Here is a 23,141-nt window from a genome sequence, read left to right on the forward strand (position 1 = left end):
CATTTTCCAACCTCATCAACCTCTGTAATTAAAATGGGTCCACCTTCCCTCCATTCCAAGTAATACTCCCCTAATTACAATGTATTAGTCTGTGTGTGCGTGTGTGTGTGTGTGTGTGTGTGTAAGAAAGACCTCCACCTCTGGTCCTTGGGAATTACAAAACATCAGCTGTTGTTTTCTGGGCTGAATTATAACACACGCATGCTAGCGAGTGGACAGCAGGAAACAGAGACGTGTGGACGTGCGGAGACGCTGCTGACTCTGTCTGTTTTAGAACGATACAGTTATAGAAGCCACGTTAGCTTAATGATTGGTTGTTATGTTACGACTCGACAACAACGAGTTAAAGCTCGTCAGTAACACTTTCACCTCATCATCAGACCAATAAAAGAAATCTCTGCTCGCAAGTCCACACAACGTTTATTCATTTTTTATGAAAATGAGATAAATCTTATTGACAGCATAGACAGAAAAAGCCCAGACGCATTTCAACTTCTCAGAGAGAAATATTGTCTGCATGATTGAATTACGACTGAAATTTACACACATCAGCCCCTTCATCTGTGGGTCAAAGGTCAGAGGGATGAGGACTGCTGACAAATCAGGACTGCAGAGAGGAATATGTGCTGCAGACGGATTCAGAAATTCAAAGAGGAGAAAAGGAGTGAGAGAAAAAAAGCTGTGGGGGGAGACGGAGAGATGAGCTGGAGGAGGAAGCTGATGAGGGGAAAGAAGAGAGGAGGAGGAGGAGGAGGAGGAGGAGGAGGGCAGGCCATAAAACAGAAAAATAGAGAGAAGGGGAGAGAGAAAGACTGAAGAAATAAGAGAGGATAAAAACAGGTGAGAGATCATCAATAATAAAACAAAAAGGAAGAACAGATGAGGAGGGATGAAGAAGAGAGAGTGAGTCAGAAGTGAACTGCACCAAAGAGGAGGAGGAGCGATGGAGAATGTGAGCGTGGGAAATAACATGAAAGAAAGAAAGAAAGAGAGAGGGGAGGGAGAGATGGATGGTATGGAGAAGGGGAAGAAGCCAGCGGAGGAGGAGGAGGAGAACAATCACTCCACATAAGAATGCAGACAAATGTACTGAGAGAGGAGGAGGACGTCTATAATGGAGGAGAAGAAAAACAGAATAAACAGTCGAGGAGTAAGAGACACAACCTGATTTCTAACTCATGCAATTGCTCCTTTTAATTTTAAAACTTTTAAAAATAAAACGACTAATTGATTATTGGATAATTATGACCCATCCCTAACCCTAAAACGGCTTTAGGTTTATAATGTGATTGGCGACATGGCGACCTGCTGGTCTTCACACATCCTTAAGCTCCGGTCCTCACGTGTTCCCAAGCTCCACCCTCTCATCCAAATATGGTCTCCACTGGTTTTTAAAGATCAAGATGGCAATTGAAAAAAATACAAAACTCAAGGCAGTGAAAATCTATTTTGTTTGGGTTTTATTTTGATATCTTTGCTCACAAATCTAAAACTGTAAAGAGCACAGGTTCATTATCAGGTCCATGAAACAATGCTCACTAAGCTCCTGTGAGTAAATGGGAAATGGTCTGTATTTATATTGCACTTTTGTAGTCTTGATGGCCTCTCAAAGCACTTTACACTACAGTGCAATTTGGGTTCAGAGTCTTGCCCGAGGACACTTTGGCACACAGACGATTGAAGCCGAAGATTGAACTGCTGAATCGTCTCGTTAGAGGACAAACTGCTCTTTATTCTGAGCCACGGGGTCCTCTGAGGTTATTCTGTCTGCAGCCGACATTCTTCAACTGTCAGTCAGGAGTAGCTGTGTGCTCAGACGAAGACTGGAGCAGAGCTTTTGTTGCAGGTGTTTGTTAGTGCACTCGCCTCCCTGCAGAGAGCACACCATCAGAAAACGTGCTCTCACTCTGGGGGAAGCTTTTTTGTTAAGGGATCCGTGACCAGGAAACCAAAAAGTGGAGCAAAGGCGAGAGTGAAGTTCCTGAGTTGCTGAAAGAACTACAGACGAATAAGTTTCAATGGTGGGAAGAAAAAAGTAGGTGAAAGATATACAGTGTGTGTGTGTGTGTTTATGGTACAGGTTTTACTCGGGTTGTGAGGACCTACATCTGTATTCACACTCATATTATCACTGACTGTTACATTTTACCTTGAGGATATTTTTAAGGTTGGGCTGCAGGTCACATCAGATCATGTTAGATTAAAGATTATTAGATGACATTCGATTATTTTAGGTTAAGGTCAGAGCTAAATTAGGTTCGATTAAGTGATCGTTTTAGGTTCAGATTAGTGTTAAGAAGTTAAGGAATAGGTAACATTGTGTTACATTATGGTTCATTTAGTTATGTTAGAGCATCAAACACAGTCTCAGTGGACACCAGTGCAAAGATATTTCCATATTTCAATGTAGTATTAAAGTTGAAATTGAAAGGGAGCTGGATAGAAATATGAACTCTTCATTATGTGATAGTAGACCTATAGAATGCCTGTAAGGGTTTTTCTTATAAGCTTAGGGTCAGACAAATGTTGCGCTCAAACCAGTGAGAATGGAGCAGAAAGAGAGAGAAAGAAATCACTCCCCCTCCCATTTTCCTGTAAGAGGAAAAACAAATGTTTCCAGGTTGTGTTTACTCACTTTACTCGCATGCATGCGTGAGCAGAGACAGAGAGGGACTCAGAAGAAGATGCATCAACACTTGTGTCAAGTCCTCTTCAAGTAATCACCAATTACATCCTGTCAAACACACACACACACACACTGACACACACACCTTTATGACAACTCCCCTTTGGACTCCTCTCAGACAGCCAATTACTACTTCCACCCACAGTTTCCTCCCCCACCACCCGCCACTGTATCCAGGCAGAAGCCATTAAAGACGTCACACAGCAGGCGCTGCACACAGAAGCCTAACCTTTTATAGACACAAGACGATTAACGTCACAACCGGTGCAGCTCTGCTCAGCATGAAATCGACTACACTCACTCACTCGCACGCACTCGCACACACACTGGTGCCAGCCTCCAGCTACACCAACTTAAAACAAGACAGGAAGTTGGTGAAGCAACAAGAGTTGATGTGACCTGTTCAAGTATTCTACAACTAGACACGTTCCAGGGAGCCACTCCGTAAAAGCTTTAAACTTTAAAATCAAACTTGTACAGTATGTAATGCTTGATTTCCATTGGAGAGGGAATAGAATAGAATAGAATAGAATAGAATAGAATAGAATAGAATCCTTTATTGTCATTGCGTTACTAACAATACAACAAATTTCCTTGACTCTCATAAAAGAACTGTTACCTTTCACTCCTGAAATGTCACAAAATAAATGTCACTTATAATAATATGGTGAATCATAAGGAGGCGTTCAAAAAAAATTCTTGTAATCACAGTAAACACAACGCCATTTGAAGGCACCATGTGTACTGGTTTAATAATGTGCTGCAAACAAACACACTGCAGTGACACAGCAGTTAAGTGGTTTCCCGGGAGTGAACCACTTGTGCAGTGAATAACATTTGAATGGTTTTCTTAATGTAATCATTTTTAGCATAATTAAACTTTATTATCAGTTGCCTCTCTGCTGTCATTATGTCAAACAAAAAGGAAAACATTTCACTGTGGACATTTAACTACCAAAGTCTAAATTGCACTATTTAAAACCAAAAATCAATTTGATTGATTTAAAGCATACAAAAGAGGCTGTTTTTGTGGACGCTGCGACAGATATTCAATAGTAAGAGCTGTGATGAATCCGAGTCAGACTTATTGATTCCATGTCTTTTTCTCACATATGAGATTTTGTTAGATCGTTCTAATGGAAAACAATTGATCATACTTCAATACTTTTTCAATAACTTTAACCTAAAGGTAGTGATGTGCATCAGCGTGTGGTGTTCACTGGATCTATCAGACAAAAATATTCAGGTTCAAACGCAGAGAACAGAAAAGGAGTGATATGGTTTTTGTCTCGGGAGATAATGAGGTGTATTCTACAGACTGAAAGAGTAGAAGACAAACAGGAATTTAAAGGCCTGCAACAAATGGAACTCTAATGATTATGGGAAGGTGTGTGTGTCCGTGTGTGTGTGTGTGTGTGTGTGTGTGTGTGTGTGTAAGGCGGAAGGAAGGCTGGGCAGGAACGCTGTATTTCCCCTGTGTGCTTATTCAGGAAATGATAGATGATAGAAAAAAGAATTAATAACTCACACAAACACATCAAACTATCATCAAGAGCAGATTCTTCTCCTCGTAGTAAAGACAAATGTATTAACAAGAAGTGTGTCCACCTCTAACAGCAGAGAAGTGTTTAGTATTCAGAGAGAAGAAGGGAAACTGTAGTATGAGCGAGAAAGTGAGAGAGAGCTGGCTTCAGTAACAAAGTGTGTGTGTGTGTGTGTGTGTGTGTGTGTGTGTGTGTGTGTGAAAAGTCTGGATTTGTCTCTCTGAAACATTTGTTCATGAATAAAGCGACTGCTCATTACAAGAACACCAGCACAAACAGGAACTTTCTACTCACTGAGCCAGACTCCTGTGGTTGTGAGGACCTGAAACACAGAGAGAGAGAGAGAGAGAGAGAGAGATGTAGTTAAACCTGGAAAACCTGAACAAACACAATCACTGTGCATTTAATATTTAGATTTGACTTGGTGAGACAGACATGAATAATACACAGTGTGTGTGTGATGTTACAGTAAGTCCTACAATGATCCTGGATCACAGAATCATGTGTAAGACATTATTTTCTTGCCGAGTTGTCAATCAATTTTAAAAAGTAAAAAATTGCATAATTTGCATTGGCTGATCTTTCCATGTTAATACTGTAGTTTGTAATAATTGATGTTTCATTGTGAAATCACAGAATTAATGTAGATCGAACGCAATGATTATTTCAGTCATTTAAGTCCAAATTTTATCGCCCAAATTTAAATGAAAATATTATTACATGTCATATGCTGAGCAAGATAAAATGAAGTTCTCCATCATCTATGATCCATCACCAAAGTCCAGAGACACGTTCCAGCGACATCTCTAATAAACTGCACATAAAAAGGAATAATGCACATTTTAAATTCCATGGCTTAGTGTCACTACTTCAGATGACTTATTATAATAGATTTTGAATGTTTAATGGTTACTTAAAACTTAAATTTTCTTTTTATTCCATTTTATGCTTTTATTTTCATTGACCACTCACAGCTCACCTGCAGAACTCCGACAGCCCACAAGGAGGCCACAGGCCACACTTTGGGAACCACTGCTCTAATATATATTTTAGCGAAAATCTACAAACCTATAATTTGTAAAATCTAATTTCCTCCATATGAGTGTCACCTTTTCTGTATAAGTAAACCACACACACATGCACACACACATGCATGCATTTCCTCAGGAATCCATGGTCACAATGCAGTGACCTTTCAATACCAGATCAATTTCTCTTCAGCCTTAGTGTCCTGGAACACTTGATCAAAACAAAACCTCCTCACACCAGTTCTCACAGCCTCTTTGTATGTGTGAGTGTGACAGAGAGAGAGAGAGAGAGAGAGAGAGAGAGAGAGAGAGAGAGAGAGAGAGAGAGAGAGAGAGAGAGAGCGAGAGAGAGAGAGAGAGAGAGAGAGAGAGAGCACCGCCCCTTTGGCTCCATGCATTCCTGTGGAGTTTCTCACACAGCACATATGACAAAGACGTGTGCAGACTCTTGATCATATCATTGAGCTCGCCAGACCACGGGACCAACACGCAATGCATTCTGGGGGTAAAGGAAAAATGCCGGAGGTCCGGTTTGGGTGAACTTCCTCAAAACTTACAATACAAGACATGACTGAATGAGCCTTTAAATAGCCCAACATGTTTTTGCTAAAGTTACATTTCTTTTATGAGAACGTGTAAATAAGTTCCTATGTTACCTGTTGCAGCTGGGGCATTATATAGCGGCACACAAACTTTACAAACTCATTTTTGTAAAGCCTGAGGATGTGACCTATAAACACACAACTTTAGGATACAAAAATATAATAAGTTGTTTATTATTCCCACGGCAATTTACCAAGGGCGCACCTGCGGCATCGATCCATGCCGCATGAGCACTAAGGGTTAGAGATGTAAGAGGTAACATGTAATAAATCTAAAAACAAGTCACTTTAATTACGTCATCTTCTTTACTCATCTCCGCTGTTGTTGAAGTTAATGAGCAGCAGAACAGGCAACAACATGTACAGTGTACACAGACTGTACACAGACTCCACTCTCCACTCCAGACTGCGTGACCTCAGGTTACCTCTGTATCTACCACCGAGCTCATGACTGACGGTGTCAAAGTCACAGAGCGGCAGAGGAGAGGAAGGATGCACAGACTCAAAACTGGCACAAAGAGTCCGTCACTGCAGTGACTGCTTGAGTGACAGGATGTTGTTAGAGCCTAACAGACGGTTCAGAGGTGCCAGTGTGTTTAACACAAGAGCATAACAAGGGCTGAACACTGCTCTCTAAAAAGCAAAGGGATAAAGCTGTTCACATGTTTTAGTGGAGACACAGGTCCATTTTAAAAAGCAGCCGCATGTCCATTATGAGCTCAGACCACCAGAGCGCTTCAATTCCCACAACCACAACCACAACCAGAGCAATTTACAGGATTCAGCCTGAGGTCATCGACTGTGTCTGCCCCTTTTGTGCTAAGAGGGTAAGTGTAGTGTCACGGATGACATCCACCTTTTACTCTTCACTTATTTCTCTCATAATCCAGACCAAACTGGGGATTATATTAATATATTCAAAATTAATTCTCTTCAAAAAGCTTGTAATGGCTTTTCCAGTTCTCTACGTGCACATGGGATTTAAAATTTGTTTCTAAAACACCTCTTAGATAATTTATTGTAATTTGTGAAAATTTTTGAAAAATTTATACTTAATTTGTGAATCTAAATCTAATTTTAAAGAAAATTACGAAATTTCATCTTTTGTTGTCTTTAGTCGTCTTTAATTGTTTTGGGGTTTTTTGGTGTTTCCAAAGTCATTTAATGACTAAAGGAATGAACTTGTACAAAAACAATGAGGTGGGAGGTAGAAGGTGAAGCTTCAGCATCAGCTGTTCACCCGAGCTCTTCATCTGCCAAAGATGAGTCTCTTGCTAAAGGAACATTAACTTTTATTTTTCCGATGAACCTCCTTCTCAGCTTGGAGCTGCTGGAGAACCTCAGACTATGTTGACTAGGTCTCCAACCCCAGATGGAGCATCTCCAGCACCTACTGATGAGTGTCTTTTTCTTTCTTCCTTGCTCAGCAGGAGTCTGGATCTTGTTTGTCTCTGTCTCCAAGTGATTGCTCAGCTACAGTCTCAGAGTCTGCTCCTCCTGCAGCTCTTTTTGGCCGGGGATTCCATCTCTTGTGTCAGAGCCTCATTCTTCTCAGTCTCAGCTGCCAACTTGGCAGACAGCTTCTCATTCTGGACCTCCAGGCAGAGAGAGAGAGAGAGAGCTGCCATCACCCACACTCCTGTTACAGTTGATAGTCCTGGAAACAGACTAAAGCTCTTTATATCTCTCAAAGTTTCTTTTACTCCTCAGTGTCAGCATTAAGGCCACGATGTCTGGCTTCAGTGGCTGCTGTAAGTTTTTCTCACAGATGAGATGAAAATGATATTAAAGTGGTTTAGTGCCCGCCTTAGTGCAGTAAAACTCATTGGACTCTTTTGCTGTCTCACAAACAAAGATCCATTCATCAAACCTACTTATGTAACACCTAAAGTAATGAAGCAGATAAAGAGAGCTGCACCAAATCATCAAAAAAGAATATTTTTAAGAAAATCTTGTAGATTGTTGTGCTAAATAGTTCCAAGAGAAGACAAAAAACAATTAAGAAAACAATCACAGTCTAATCACAGTCTTACTGTTATTTACACTTCAAATTATTTTTAAAATGTATTTATTTTATTTTTTAATGTGGTTAGATGATTGTTTTTTTTGTTTTTTTTTTGTGCGGTGGTTTTGTTTTTGCAGTTATTTATGCACAGAAAATCAGCACCATGGACAGCACCTCATACTCCATGACCCAAAAGCACAGTAAAACTGCTAGTAGTGTATTACTACTATTTAATACTGCTAATTACAACACTGTCTCCATGGGTTTACTCACTGAACATTATGCTATTGTTTTCCTTTGTTGCCTTGCACATATTTAATAGTGTTTTTTTCCTTATCTTAATTCTACTTTTCCACATTGTTGTGATTGCATGTTGTTGTAACACTGCACATTTCCCCATGTGGGACAAATAAAGGATTATCTTATCTTATCTTATCTTATCTTGTGTCTCTCCAGTTGAACATTGTGAGGGAAGACTCCTGGTATTCTGAACAATACATCAGGACTGTCAGGCTTGTGAAGGTTGGGGATTACATAAATGAATGGGATATTAATCTGTCACGTGTTCATGAGAGAGAGAGAGAGAGAGAGAGAGAGAGAAAGAGAGAGCGAGAGAGAGAGAGCTCATGGTATGTTAGTATGTCAAGTGTTGGTTTGATAGAAAGCCTGTAAATGCAGTTGTGTGATGTTATTTGTTTTTTTAAAAGGAATAGATTAAAGGTTTTGTCCCCACGCCAATCCACTCGACACAAACACACACGCTGCTCTGATGCTGCTGTCCTGTCATGAGGACAGTGAGGTTTGTGGCTGCATGTGTGACATAAAACAAAACACAAAAGTGTCGAGACAAAATATCACTGATTTGTTAATGGGACACAGCTGATTGATTAGTTCAAAGGTCAAATGCCACTTTTCCTGGTTTGATCAATATGAAAACTCAAAAATATCTCCAGATGGTTCCTTGAGCTTCGAAGAAAAGGCTCTGAGCCTCTTCTGACTGTTCAAAGCTCTTATGGCATTTTGCAAAAAAAAAGTTGAATATATATTACAATTGAATATTACAATAACCAAATACAATAAATTGAATGTCCTTTGTGGATACAAAAATTAGCTGACGTCATTATTTTGAGGTCTGAGAAACACTGAATGATATTTTTCACAATTTTTTCCACATTTTATGGACCAAAAGACAACTCCATTGAACTGATGCATTTTAAGCTCTGTGATAAATAGGGCAAATACTAGAATGAAACAAACACTGTGCTGATGATGTGTATAAAAGTGTGACATTAGAGGACGAATGAAGTGTGGTGTGAGAGGCAAGAGCAGACAGATTAATCACACTGATAGCAGCCGCTTCAACACACCGTCAGGCACATTTAATACCCTGTTCAGGAACATTGTGACTCTAATGTGCTGACAAAAGCAACACGTCCAACACTGCAGGTGCCTCCACAGTATTATTCTTTATGTCTCTTTTCTTTTCTGTCGTTCTGTCATCCTCTCACTCCGTTCATTTCTGCTCCAACCTGGAGAGTGGAACTCTCTACTGCTGATGCACAGTATTTCTAATGAGTGACTGCACCAGAGACTAAATAAAGAAAATGGATCTGCTAATTTGCTCACACGACAGAACAAGCTTCACAGTAAGCTGTTGTTGTCTCCTGTCATATACAGGGAAATGTGTGTAATGAGCCTTTAATATTTGTCACAGCACAGGAGAGGATGGAGCGTCTCCAGAATGACTGCAGAAATATGCAGGTCACATATTGACTTTCAGTGAATTAACATTGATTTTATGAGACTCGGGGCTGAGACGCGACATGCAGAGGGCGCGCATGATTATTAGCAATATAATGTATTTTAATTAGCAGCAGGCAGGTTAGCATTGATCTGTGTCATGCATTTGTTTTCCACCAACAGTGAGGAATAAAAATAAAAGAGAAGAGGAGAAGCTGGTTTACATGAAGATGAGGTTTTTATGACAGATGAACAAATTCAATCTAACCTAATAAAGAAACGCCGACTAAAATTCATTTACTTCTATTTAAATAATGTCGCCATAAAATCACTGACATATTTCTGCCCTGCAGGTGTTTAGCTCTGTGAAACATTGATGTGGAGCCGAATAAAGCTGGAGGTGGCGAGCAGATAAAAACAGCCAATGAGCATTTCACCCTGCTCTCATATAAAAACCTTCAATGCAGAAAATCACTATGATTATTAGAAAAGATGGAATATTATTTATTACTCTATTTGTATACAATGTTTGCATGGATGTGTGCAGCTGAATTTATTTAACTTTTACTTTTAATTACTTTTCGGCAAATCATGAGCATCTGTAACATCATTGGAAGTTGTCATGCAGAGGTAAAGAACCAAAGGTTTGAGAAAGCAGCAGAGCGATGGAAACCAAGTCAAGATCAAATGACTGTGTTGCTGAGACATTTGTCGTCCACCACACAGTTTGAAACCAGTTTAGAATGTGGTGAGTCTTTATATGAGGATGATATGAGGTCGCTAAAGCATATCCTCATTGAAGTGACAATGTTTTTGATGGTACATCAACTTACAACAGGGTGAGCGGCAAAGTCAAAAAGTCAAAGTCTGAGAATGTTATGTCATGTTAACATCGGACCCTCAAAGGACAAGTGGGATGGATGGGAAGTGATGAGCTAGATGATGGATGGATGTAAATTCTATGTATTTGGTTATATTTGTGTTTCCATTTCATTTATAGTTATTTACTATACAACTTATGGTTGGTCCATTGATGGTGTATTGCTAGTAGTTTGTTAATGCCATCTTAGGAATCACTGGAAAATACTTTTATCAAACATATTGGCTGATAGATCAGAATATCAGTTCAGGAACAGAGCTTGTCCTTGTCCTGTGATGCTGCATCAGACTGTCAGTGAAAAACAAGCACATCTATTTACTAGTAAGATATTTGGGTAGATATTTGGATTATTGGCTTCTGATTAATGTCAAAGCTGCACAACATTACAAGCAGGGTGGAGGCAGAAGGTCTGAATGTATTAATGGAGCTAAAAGAAAATGACCGGATTTTATTATTAAAAAGGTTATTTTAAAAAAACCTTGGCAGAAACATTAAAGATAAGTGTGCTTTTTGTTTTTTTTTTAAATGTGGTTGACACACACACACACACACACACACACACACACTCACACATATTTTAAAACGATGTGATTGACAATTCAAAAATCAGAGGAGCTGTGACATTCTGCAATTTACCACGTATTAACCACTGAATTATAGAGGGTGCAGAATTAAGGCCACAGATTCATAATAACTGTGACAGATGAAATTAAACTGGTTACTCTCTGACCTCAACCCTCACCAACTGACAGCAGCAGCCTCCTTTTGAATGTATCCATTATTTAGACCATCATGCCAAAGCACACGGCAGCATGGAGATGAAAAGACGACTGACTGAAGGAAAGAAATGAAAGAGCTGCCGAGCGTCATGGGAGCTGAAATAATACTGCAGCAACCAAACACACAAGTCAGAGGGAAGCAGGTACAGAGACTGAATTAATAACTGCACACAGGCTTGTGTGAGACACAGTGATGGACAGAGAGACATCACGGTGTGCAAAGAGGTAAAAGGAACAAATAGCAGCAATAAATCTTTCAGCTTGTAAATGAGACACAAAACACAAGCACTCTGGGGAAATGGCATGTAACATTAGAGGGAGCACGAGGCAGAGAGACAGCAGATAAGACAGAGAGAAAAACACTCAGGAAAAAATAAATGGAAGTTGATGAAAAAGGGGGAGAAAAATAGAAGTATTTTTTATTGAATAACTTAGTCTATAAAAGGACAGAAAACAGTGAAAACCTCCATCGTGGTTTTGACTTTCCTAAACCAATGTTGTTGTCATGTTTTAAATGATGCTCAAATGGTTAAATAAAAGATACAAAACAGTGTTACAATGTTATATAATACAACTTTATTTACCCTGAGGGCAATTTACAGTATGTACAACCATGTGTGTGTGTGTGTGTGTGTGTGTGTGTGTGTGTGTATAGTGCAGGTGGTCTCTCTGCTGGTAGCATGTTTGTCAGGATGTTTTACTTCCATGCTTTCACTTTCCAATTTACAGGTCAAAGCACACACACACACACACACACACACACACACGCACGCATGCACACACAAGCACACACTGGTTTCCAGTTATTCTTCTTAGGACACTGCATTGACTTCTACTTTATTCCTAAATCTAAACTAAACCTAACCACAATTCAAATCTTAGTCCGAAACTAAACAACCAGTTTCCCTTAATAGGACTAGGCTTTGGTCGCCATATGAAAAAGCCCATTAATGTTGTGTGGACCAGCCAAAATGAACTCACAAGGTTAAAATGTCCTCACAAAGATGTGTTTGCACACAGGCTACTAAACCCATGTACACACACACGCACACATGCACCCACACACACACACACAGGAAACACTTCAATCTCAAATGGTGACAGTACTGCGTTACTGTGCTGTGATATACTGCACTCTGCACGCTGTGTAACATAATACTGCTGCTAAATGTGAATGCTTGTGTGTAGTAAAGGACGGTTACTACCATATTTTCCTCCATATCTTTAAACTTTGAACGCCTCACCAGAGCTGGCATTGACATCACTAAACAAAACCCCCCGCTGGTTAATTAACAATAAATACATCATGCTTTATTTTGGAAATGAAGGAAGTGATGTATGTATAATTCATGTGTTTACTCATTCGGGGCCTGTAGGCTACAGTTTCCATACGACCCATGTGATGTCTGGATGTCTCGCTGGACCAGTGTGTATGTGTGTGTGTGTTTGTGGGTGTGTAACAGCAATATATACAAAAATTGATGTTCACTGAGACTCACTGAGTTTATGAACCTGTGCTGCTGCTGCTGCTGCTGCTGCTGCTGCTGCGTGCCCAAAAGCAGCTGCCTGTGCTGCCGACGTGCCCCTGAGCAAGAGAATGTGATGAAGTGAGAAGCGGCAGATAAACAATGGCCGTCCTGGGAATGAGGATGGGGGAAAAAAAAATAATTGGATGCATGCACGAACGCCTGCATCTGTCCAGGGTTTGGAGCAGCTCTGTACACGTGTGTGAGAATATTGCAGTTCAGCATGAGTCGACACACCACGGTGAATTATATTCATATTTTAATACAGGTGTCTCCAATCTTTTCTATCTTTAACAAATGTATTCCCAATAGAGATAACAGTCAGCTCTGTGGAAAACAAGTGAGAAGACGAGTAAGAAGAGTACAATAGTCCAGGGCTACAACTAATTATCATTGTCGCAACTTATTCATATGTTAATGATTTTATTTGATCCAGGAGGTTTTTTTCCAAACTTCAAAATCACAAAATCTTAAAGTCTTTTCATCCACAGAACAAATATGTTCAGTTTACGATAATAGAGGAACAAAGATACTGGGAATAATAATAATAAGTAAATATAATAAGATGACATCACAGACACTCGCCAATACATTAACCATTGCCGTGATGAAGAATATTCTGTCACTGACATTTCTGTGATGTTATATAAGAACCGCTTTTGGATTTGTTACCTCATATTTTAGAATATAGTCAAAAAGTTACTCAGGGTTTTGTTGTTTTCCGTTCTTCTGTGGCTGCTCGTTAGCTTTAGAAAATAACAAACACATGCTGATAAAGCCCTGGGGCACTGACCTGTGAGGGCTTTTTTAGTCAATGGTTGTCATGTGACCACAGTGACAAAACCTCTGCACTTGTCAGGAATGGCCAGATGTATTTGTGATAACAATGTTAAAATGACTTAAATCATTCATGACAGGTTAATGTCAGGTTATCCAGTCCTTTCATCACTGAAAGTCATTGTCTGTAGTGAAACTGTGAACATTAGCTGCACTTTCTCTGCCAATTTTTCGTGACTCTCTTCTAACACCAGCCACAGCTTGTTGTGAATATTCTGGTCATGTGCTGCATTAATTACTGATATTATTAGATTAAGTCTGCTCCACACTAGAGGATAATTTGCAAGATTTCTGCCTCCATCTGGTTCTTCAACAATTGTGGGTGCCTTCCAATTTTAGCCTGTTTTGAACAGATTATCTGGCCAAATGATCCTGTAGTGAGAGGGATTAACAGACACGATTTTAACGTTGTCGGATGCATCAGAGTCTTCCTGATTTCAAAAATACTAAACATGTTTGATATTTATGACGGAAAAGAGATTAAGGCGTGAACAGAACCCAACAAAAACCAATGAGAGCGAGTTGACCGGGAAACGGATGTTGCGTTAAATCACACACGTTTCTGTCAGATCCCAAATCCCTGGAATCTCTAATCTGTGTCTTTCTCAGGATTAAAACATTGAAAATCAGTTGCAAAGTTTGTAGTGTTTGTGGTCTCCCACATTTTTAAAATCAAGGCAGATTTGAAAATCCTCTTGTGTGGGACAGGCCGTAGGTAGTGACCCCCAGCCAACAGACACCTGCTTTTCATCTGCTTTCAAAGCAGCGCTTCAAATGTTTTGTTTGCAGCTGTAATAAAACAGGACTGTGCGTTTTGAACTTGTGAAACTCTTCTATGATGAAGACCTTGAGCATTTGTCAGTAAATAGGACGAGTGGGGTTTTTATGAATCACTGTCACAAATAAATCTCCAACAAATCCCTGGGATACTGTGACTCAGCCGCGGTGACTTGTCATCCCCTGATGGGCGGAGCTGAAAAAAGCTGAGTGATTCATACACAACTGATTCACATTATGTGACAACGCAGCATCAGGATTTACCGCAGAACCAGGAGCTGTTGTAGTAGAGATCAAGTGCGACAGAGGCTGCATCTATTTTATTGTGAAGTCTGTGACTGGTCGTGCAGACTTCAGCTCAGTTGTGTGTTACCATCTCACCCCGAGTGCTATTAGTGACACACTTCTGCTCATCGCCACAGCAACAGCACCAGGGAGGATGTAGCATGATGCAACATAAGTTACCCAGTGTTACTCAGGTGTACCAGCACACAGGTGATCCTGCACATGCAGATCCAGCCTCTGTTACGTGTTAAACAAAGCTTGATTTTAAATTCCATCACTATATACAGTACATATTAGATGAAAGCATATTTAATATTTGGTCCTGAGAGAGTGTCAAGCACACCATTTATCCTCTAAGAAAAATGTGAAGAGGCTGAGCAAAGTTCCCACTCACTACGCTATATAAACACTCGTCTACCTGCAGATACATTCACCTTTTTATCTTTAATTCTCATGCTTCTGTATGTTGATAAGGATTCAGTGTACATTTTAATCACCATACTGCATATACTCAAAATTAGTAATAAAAAATACATGCAGGCATTTGAAAAGTTGGAAACTAAAGCTCTTGACCTAATGTTTAAATCACTGATCAGGGCAAAGACCTACGTGCTGCAGCCCACACTAACCTCCACTACAGCACTCAAGAGCAATGACTCAGCGTAATTACCTGGAAAAGTGGTTTATTGAACAAAACCTCAGCAAAAAAAACTTTGTTTTTCACACACAGACAAGAAACATCACTGACAAACCTCAGCTGCCCATTCTGAAGTTGTGACTGCACAACTTCTCATTTTAAAAGTCTTTCACACACGTTTGTCTGATTAGAGACATGAAAGGAACTCTGGATTGTAGGACGGTTAAATAAATGTGCTTGAATGGATATGAATGTCCTCCAGTCCTCTGCCCCTGATTATCAAGTAGTACACAGTGCTGAGTCTGAATCTTTATGATGGACAACAGAAGAAACAAACGTGTGCTTTCAAGAACATGATGCAGGTCAACTGTCAAACAAAGGACTAATAAGCAGAAATGAAAGTCACAGATATTCTGTGTTTATCCAAGACTGGGAAAATATACATGCCTTATAGGCAAACATACTCATTTATGTTGTCCTAATTAGAATATTTGTTTAAGCCAACCTGTTTCAGTTATGAACTGACACACAAACACACATCCAGCCCTATCTCTCCATCTCTCTCTAACAGCTCCCAAATTAAAACAATTAAAATCCAATAAACTTGTGTCCAAAATATCAATCGTTCCTCCCGGGCAGATGGCGACTGTTCTGATCAACAAATCAGTTTCAATATCCAAATTCTACACAGACACAATCTCTCTCGACTGCACTGCTTGATAATCACAGGCACAATAATTAACATGGCTTTGTTTACTGAGCCTTTAAACGCAGCACTCCCAAGATTTTAATCCATCTGCTTAATAATGGCAGAGACACACACACACACACACACACACACACACACACTCTGGATCCTGAACTGAGGAAAACAATCCACGTTACAGATAGAGGAAGTACACGCACATCACCTTTTCTTGTCAAGGCACAGGTACATATACACACACACATATGTGTGTGTGCATCATATATACACATACATACATATATATATGTATATATGTATGTATATGTATATGTATACATGTATATGTAGATATGTATATACATATACATATACACATACACATATACACACCTACTGTGTGTGTGTATGTATATATGTATATATAAACACACTCACATATATATATATATATATATATATATATATATATATATACACCAGACATGTGTGTGTGTTACAGTTGTAATTCTAAAAGGTTATCAGCTGGTTGCCATCGTCTTTCACAACAGTTACCCAGCAGCTAATGAGAAACTCCCAGCAGCTCCTACAGGAGCCCACAGCGTGAATGACACACACACACACACACACACACACACGCACATACACACACACACACACACACTTAGACAGTTTCACCTTTCTATTCTGAAGCCTTAAAGCTAAACTAAAACACAGGCACTGTATATATCCTGACAAAATAAACCTTTGACATTGAACCTCATGGGGAGGTCACTGATCATCTGCTGATCGCATAGAATTGAAGGTGATTCTCACAAAGTTGCCGTTGCTGTGGACTAAAGTAATCAGGGGGCGCCTCTCAGCTCATGGCTCCAGACAATTGTTGTCTTTGCCAACCGTGTTGAAAAACCTCTGAATGAAGCTGCCAGCAGAGATTAGAGGCGGCTACACAGACAGCACTGAATGTTCCCAAGAGCCACAGTGGCCTTCATAATTCTTACATGGACAAAAACGTTTGGAACAAGCACGACCGTTTCTGGAATCAGGTGAGATGAGCCTCAGTAACAGAGAGGTCCATGAGTGTTTTTGTTTTCACTGTCACATTTTGTTCTTCTCTGCTCTTCATTTGGTGTTCAGGCTGTTTTTGTTCTTTCTCTGAATTCATTTTGCTGAACTTGCAATCACACATGATTCCTGATGCTAACTAGCATATGTGTATGTGTGTGAATGTATTTTTTTGTATTTTTTATCCCTTTATGACCATTTTCTGGCATAATCATTGACATTATCAGAACCGGTAATCCTCATGGAGACCAAAACCTGGTCCTAATGAAGCAGAATCACATTTCTGGGGAACTGGTTATTTTATGGCTAAGGAAAATGAATCCTTGGAGTGTCCTTGAATAAATAACTATGCAAACCTTTGTGTGTGTGTGTGTGTTTATAAACAGCTATTAATGAAGTAATTAATAGTAAAAAAAATTAAATAAACATATAAATAAATAAAAAAATAAATAAACAACACAAGGGGATTACACAGATGTACTGTATTTGTGTGTACCTACATTAAATTCAATGACTGGAAAACACAGACTATGAGATAGAAAAGCTATGACATCAGTGCTCTTCATATACCAGACAGCTACAAACGACAGAGTATGTGAAAGACGACCATTTGTGCTACAAAATGAGCTATGAATTGTCTATTTGAAGTGAAAATTGTGGGGGACGAAAGAAGTCAGACACAAGTAGCACTTGTGCTGTTGCCTTTGGTGTGTGTGTGTGTGTGTGTTCCATCCATGTCTGTCTTTGACCTGCACTCCAAATTAATTCTGCCCTTTCCATAATTGAAAGAGCCAAAGGTTTTATTGCATGAATTGTTCAAGTCAGCTGTAAAATTTAGGAGATAGTGACCAAAAATGTTGGAAGATCTTCCCTGAAAATGTCCCTGATGTTTAGTTTTGATTCGCCTCATCTTTAGCCAGGCTCCAACCCTAACACTGAATACAAACTGCCCAGAGTGTAACAAATAGTCTAAATGTTGTCTTGTAAATAAAATGCCCGAGCACTGAACACAGCGTAGCCTTAACCTTGATCATCCATCAGTTTTATCACTTTACACAATGTTTTTTTTCTTTTACAAAATGAACATTAAAGGATTACAGTACACCAATCCCAGCCAATGTGACTGAACAAAAATACTTTAAAATGATCCAGCTCAGGTCAGGGATCCACTTTCCTCTCTTCTCCTCTCGCTGCTGATAAAGCAGAGCTGAGCGAGCCAACCCATTTAGCAGCAGAAAGAATAAATGACGTGCTAAAATTCACCACACAAACACATTTGCTACAAAGTGAAGGAAGAAATGGATGCATTAGTGGACGGGCGGCCTCTGCAGAACGAGGTGACAAGAGAAGAAAAGGAGGAGTACGAGATAAATTCACTGCAAATGTCCCGTCTCGTCTCACTTCAGCAAACCTCTGACTCCAGCTGGTGTAAAGACATCAGCCTGCACCGTCGTCTGCTGACAGCTGAGACAGCGGCAGTTCAGCTCGTCTCATTTTCTCTTCACTAAATAAAAATGAAGCCACTACGTGTCCTCGCGCTCAGCAGCTGATGCTCGGAGAAAATCATTGACGGGACAGATTTTGTGCTGGGTCCAGAGAACGACGTTCCAAATCTGCACTTAAACAGAGCAATTACCACTGTAAGGGGGAGAGGACAACAAAGTGATGAATGAGTGACAATAGAAAGTGGATGAACGTGAGGGCATTAGATTGGGAAGATTTACTTGGACTGGAAAACTTTGGACGAAGATGAAGAAAGGGTTTGTATAAAGACTCCAATTTCATTAGTGGTACTTTCAATCCACAGTCATCAAAAATCTGATGATTCTCCCTTTTTTTTTTTTTAAATCAGCTATTTTATACAATACTATGCTAATTTCAATTCTACTTAAATGTATACATGTAGAAGCACCCAGGCCTCTGTGTGTGTGTGTGTGTGGTGTGTAGGCCGAACAAAAGTAAGAAAAAATACAGATGAATGATGACCACATCAGCGACTGCGTTCATAAACCTCACATGTTATGAGAAGTTTAAAAATGTCAGGTCACATCTGAGACCATCGGCCTCCCGGCAAACAAATAATTACCTCTACAATCTGTGGACAAACTCATGCCCCATCACCTTGAGATAAAAATCTATATTTGATGAAGGCAGCAGATGTGCAGGGTTTCTCTCAAATGTCAACCCAAATGTGACGGCACCTGCTGCTTTAAACCCTGAGGAGAACAGACCTCATTCGGGTGAGAACATGGAGCTGGAGGAGGAGAAGCAAATGGTGAATCTTACCGACATCACCACAGCACGGATGAAAAATATTGGATTTATTATCAAGCCCAGAGTCAGACAACAGGCAGATTAAGTGTTTATTACTTCTCCATCAGTCTATCTGAAATCAAATCAATCATCCGTTCAACCTAAACTTATTTCTCAACATCTATACACACATATCTGAGAGGTAGAAAGTGCAGATGTCTGCAGAGGATTACAGAAAACTAAAGATATGTGACTTAACATCACCTCTTCAAAATATGAAAGGTATTTCTATAAATACAGAGATAACACCAGAGCACTTATAGAGGAAGAAATTAGTCTACGAGGGCCATTAACACACATTTCAGCACACAGAAATGACAACATAAACACAACCGCGATCTGAAAAACACTCACAAACCTTTCATTTCTCCCAGACACTCGGTAACAGTGACACACCGGAATATCACCACGAGCTCGCACATGTCTCATCAGACTCTTTACCAGTGCACAGCAGTCATCAGCGCGGGCACAGAACACAACAGTCTCACAGGAACAGTCCAGCTCATCATTAATTTAATGAGACCCTACAACCTGAACCACAGGTTGTCCTCATTGTGCGAGCAGACGTGTGGGACGAGGCATCGTTACAGTAAACCAGGCTAATGACTGCATTAACGGCAGCTCACTGCGCTCTGAGAAATAACGTTAGAGAGCAAAATAAACGCAGGGAAAACTGCACTCATCTTTATTTTTGTTTGTTTGAACACTGCAGTTCAAACAAAGTCACATCTGATCTACTCTCTAGAATAGAATAGAATAGAATAGAATAGACTTTATTGCCATTGCAAAACACACAATGTACAGCGCAAAGAAATGTGGTTTCCGGCTGTTTTTAAGCAACAGCAACAACAACATTTAATTTATTTAGATGAGGAGTAAGTCTAATTGTCTATGGGCCATGTATACAGTATTTTATAATACAACAATTAAAAAAATAAATGCCATAGAACACTCCACAAAATAAAAGACAGTGCCTTTAGATCGTGAGGTGTGATGTTCAAGTAAAGACAACATCCATTTTAATCTTGTATCATCACCTTTGATGCAGCCTTGCAAACAAAAGGATGCCTTGAGGGGAATGTGAAACCACTTAATTACACACTCAGTGAAACTAATCCTTGGCCTGACTTGTGATAAAACAGAATACCAAATTGGAATAACATTTAGAGGCAAACTGATGAAATGTATTATCTCTGTTAGTTATTCGGCAAATTGAACACTTGCACAAAAGCAGATATATCTATTGTTCAATCTAATCAGTCAATCACATGGCAGACACTAGACAATGTGTACACATGGTCAGGGCAACCTGCTGAAGCTCAAACTCAGAATTAGAATGAGGAAGAAAGTTGATTTAAGTGACTTCAAATGTGGCACGGTTGTTAGAGCCAGACGGGAAACTGCTAATCTAGTGCGATTTTAACGCCCAACCATCTGTGGTGTTTCCAAAAAAATGGTCCAAAAAAGATCAACTATGCAGTGAGCAGCATTTCTGTGGGTGAAAATGCCTCATTGATGCCAGACGTCAGAGGAGAATGATGGCAACAGCAACTCAAATTGACACATTAAGGTGAGTGTATTTGTATTTCATATATATTTCATGTACTATTGTAACACAGAACGTTCTCAATCAATGAAGTCCATCCATCCTTTAATGTGCAATTTTATTCTGCAATATTTTAATTATTAAACATTTAATCATTTAATTTTGTACTTGATTTGACCATTTCATTTCAGGGTGAATCCACTTTAACTGAAAAGGGTTCAGTTAAAGTGGATTCACCCTGAAAATGCAATGAATAAATGACAAATAATAAATCAATTTAAATGACCTTCAATCCACACAATTCATACAAGGTGTGTATTTGTTTCTTTTTAAAAGACTAAGACCTTTGGTAAAAAGGTTAATAACATGAGGTAAAAACCATTTAAACACAATCTCCTCCCTCTGGTGAGCTCCTGCTAATCAAAAGCTTTCTCGTGCAACATGAAACCAAGCTGCACGCACAGACAAAACGATATAAAGCAGAGCAAAGCGAAGCAGGAGGTGGTGGTGTAAAGTGTAAAGTAAAACTCAACTGGAAACACAGGGACCAGAGTCTCCAGGACCAGGACTAGGACCAGGAATGCATGAAAACACAGCAACAAAGCTGACTGACAGTAACAAAGTGAAGTGAAACAAATAAGCCAACAAAGACACAGAGACTAAATCCACGCGGGAGGCAGGATAATCAAACACAGGTGAAACGAATAAGACTCAGGTCGATCACATTAAGTCGGGGCAGAAAATCTAGACAACACAGGAAGTAAAACAAGGAAGAACTACAAAATAAAACAAGAAACAAGGAAAACAGAAAACCACAAACAAAAGACCTAAACCACAGTGTAAAGAATAAAGTAAGAACAAGGCAAAGTCCAAATTTATACTGTCCAAACATAAAGTGCCTGAAGAAATCAGGAGTCTTGACACTCTCATCAAGCTCCGCCCCCAAAATACTTATCTGTTATCTGAAGAAGAACTGTGAATTTTGGCTGCTTTTTTATCTCATTCACTAACTTCTGGGAATGGTTTCTGCTTCATCTGCGGCTTGTTCTGAATGTGAATGTAAAGTCATGAAAACTATGTTACTGACCACCATGCTAAATATGAAAGATTAAAAATTGCAGCAGCGTTCTGTGTTTTAGAGATGCTGGAGCTCTGTCCTCTGCGGTTTCAAACTACTTGTTTAACGAGCCTCCTTCTTTTTATCTCTCTCCGCTCACGCTGTTATAAAATGGAGCAGCTTCAATAACTGAGCCACTCGGAGGAGAGAAGCTGTTTTACTTTGCTGACCCCGTGATAAAGGTCTTGGTTATTGAACAGTGGAGCTTCTCTGAAACTGTGAAAGATTTCTCTCTCTTTTTGCTGTGATTGTTTTGTGAGGTCAATGCTAATGTGTTTAGTTCATGTAATTCTGAGGTTAAGGTTAGACATTAACCTGTTCTTCCCTGATGCATCGTAGCACGCAGCAACAAACGCATCCTCAAACCAAGTCTAACTTTTATAAACACAGTGCAAAACCTCAAGATATTACTCATGTTGTGAGGACCTACATCTGTTATGTCTTCGTATTAGGGACAAAACGCAAGTCTCCATAATGTAATGTAAACGATTACATTTTAAGGTGAAGACGTGTTGTATGATTATGGTTAGGATTAGATTAAGATTGGAGTTAGGATTAAGCCACAAGTAGTTATGGATAAGGTTAGAGAAAGTCTCCAGGAAATGATGGTGCTTTATCCACACTACAGTTCCGGCACTGCACAGCACGGCTCGACTCTACTCGGTTTGGTATGGCTTTCAATTACTCAACGGGGGCGGTGTCATCATAGCACAGCTCCAGGAAACTGCCTTGACGTCGTTTTATACACGACACATAACTAGTGAGATTGTAAGAGAAACTCTGAACTCTTGTTCAGTTTGATTCTTGTGTCGGACGTCGCGCTCATGACTCTTCCAGTGACGACACTCTCCGACCAGTCAGTGGCCGGCAGTCTGTCGACGTCACATTTTAGTATCGGCTGAGTTTGCTTTGAACGTTGCCAGAGCAGGTACTAAAAAAGCACCAGATACCAGGTGCTATCGCTAATGGAAAAGCATAAAAAACAACAACAACGTGCCGAGGCGACTCGTGCTGGAACTGTGTGGTGGAAAAACCCAATTAGTGTCACCAACAGTTTCTAAAAAACAAAACAAATGAAAAGAAAAATAA

At 39.7% G+C, this 23,141-nt stretch overlaps 1 protein-coding gene across 1 annotated transcript in view; it reads right to left on the reverse strand.

Moving 5' to 3' along the window:
• Positions 1 to 23,141, reverse strand: part of slc8a2b (solute carrier family 8 member 2b) — a 104,968-nt gene that overhangs the window by 61,560 nt on the left and 20,267 nt on the right. Inside the window, exon 2 of the mRNA XM_058633831.1 lies at positions 4,525 to 4,552. The gene's annotated coding sequence lies outside the window, so the exon portion shown is untranslated. The remainder of the gene's footprint in view (positions 1 to 4,524; positions 4,553 to 23,141) is intronic.

Source organism: Solea solea, chromosome 7 (genome assembly GCF_958295425.1).
Source record: "Solea solea chromosome 7, fSolSol10.1, whole genome shotgun sequence".
Lineage (NCBI taxonomy): Eukaryota > Metazoa > Chordata > Actinopteri > Pleuronectiformes > Soleidae > Solea > Solea solea.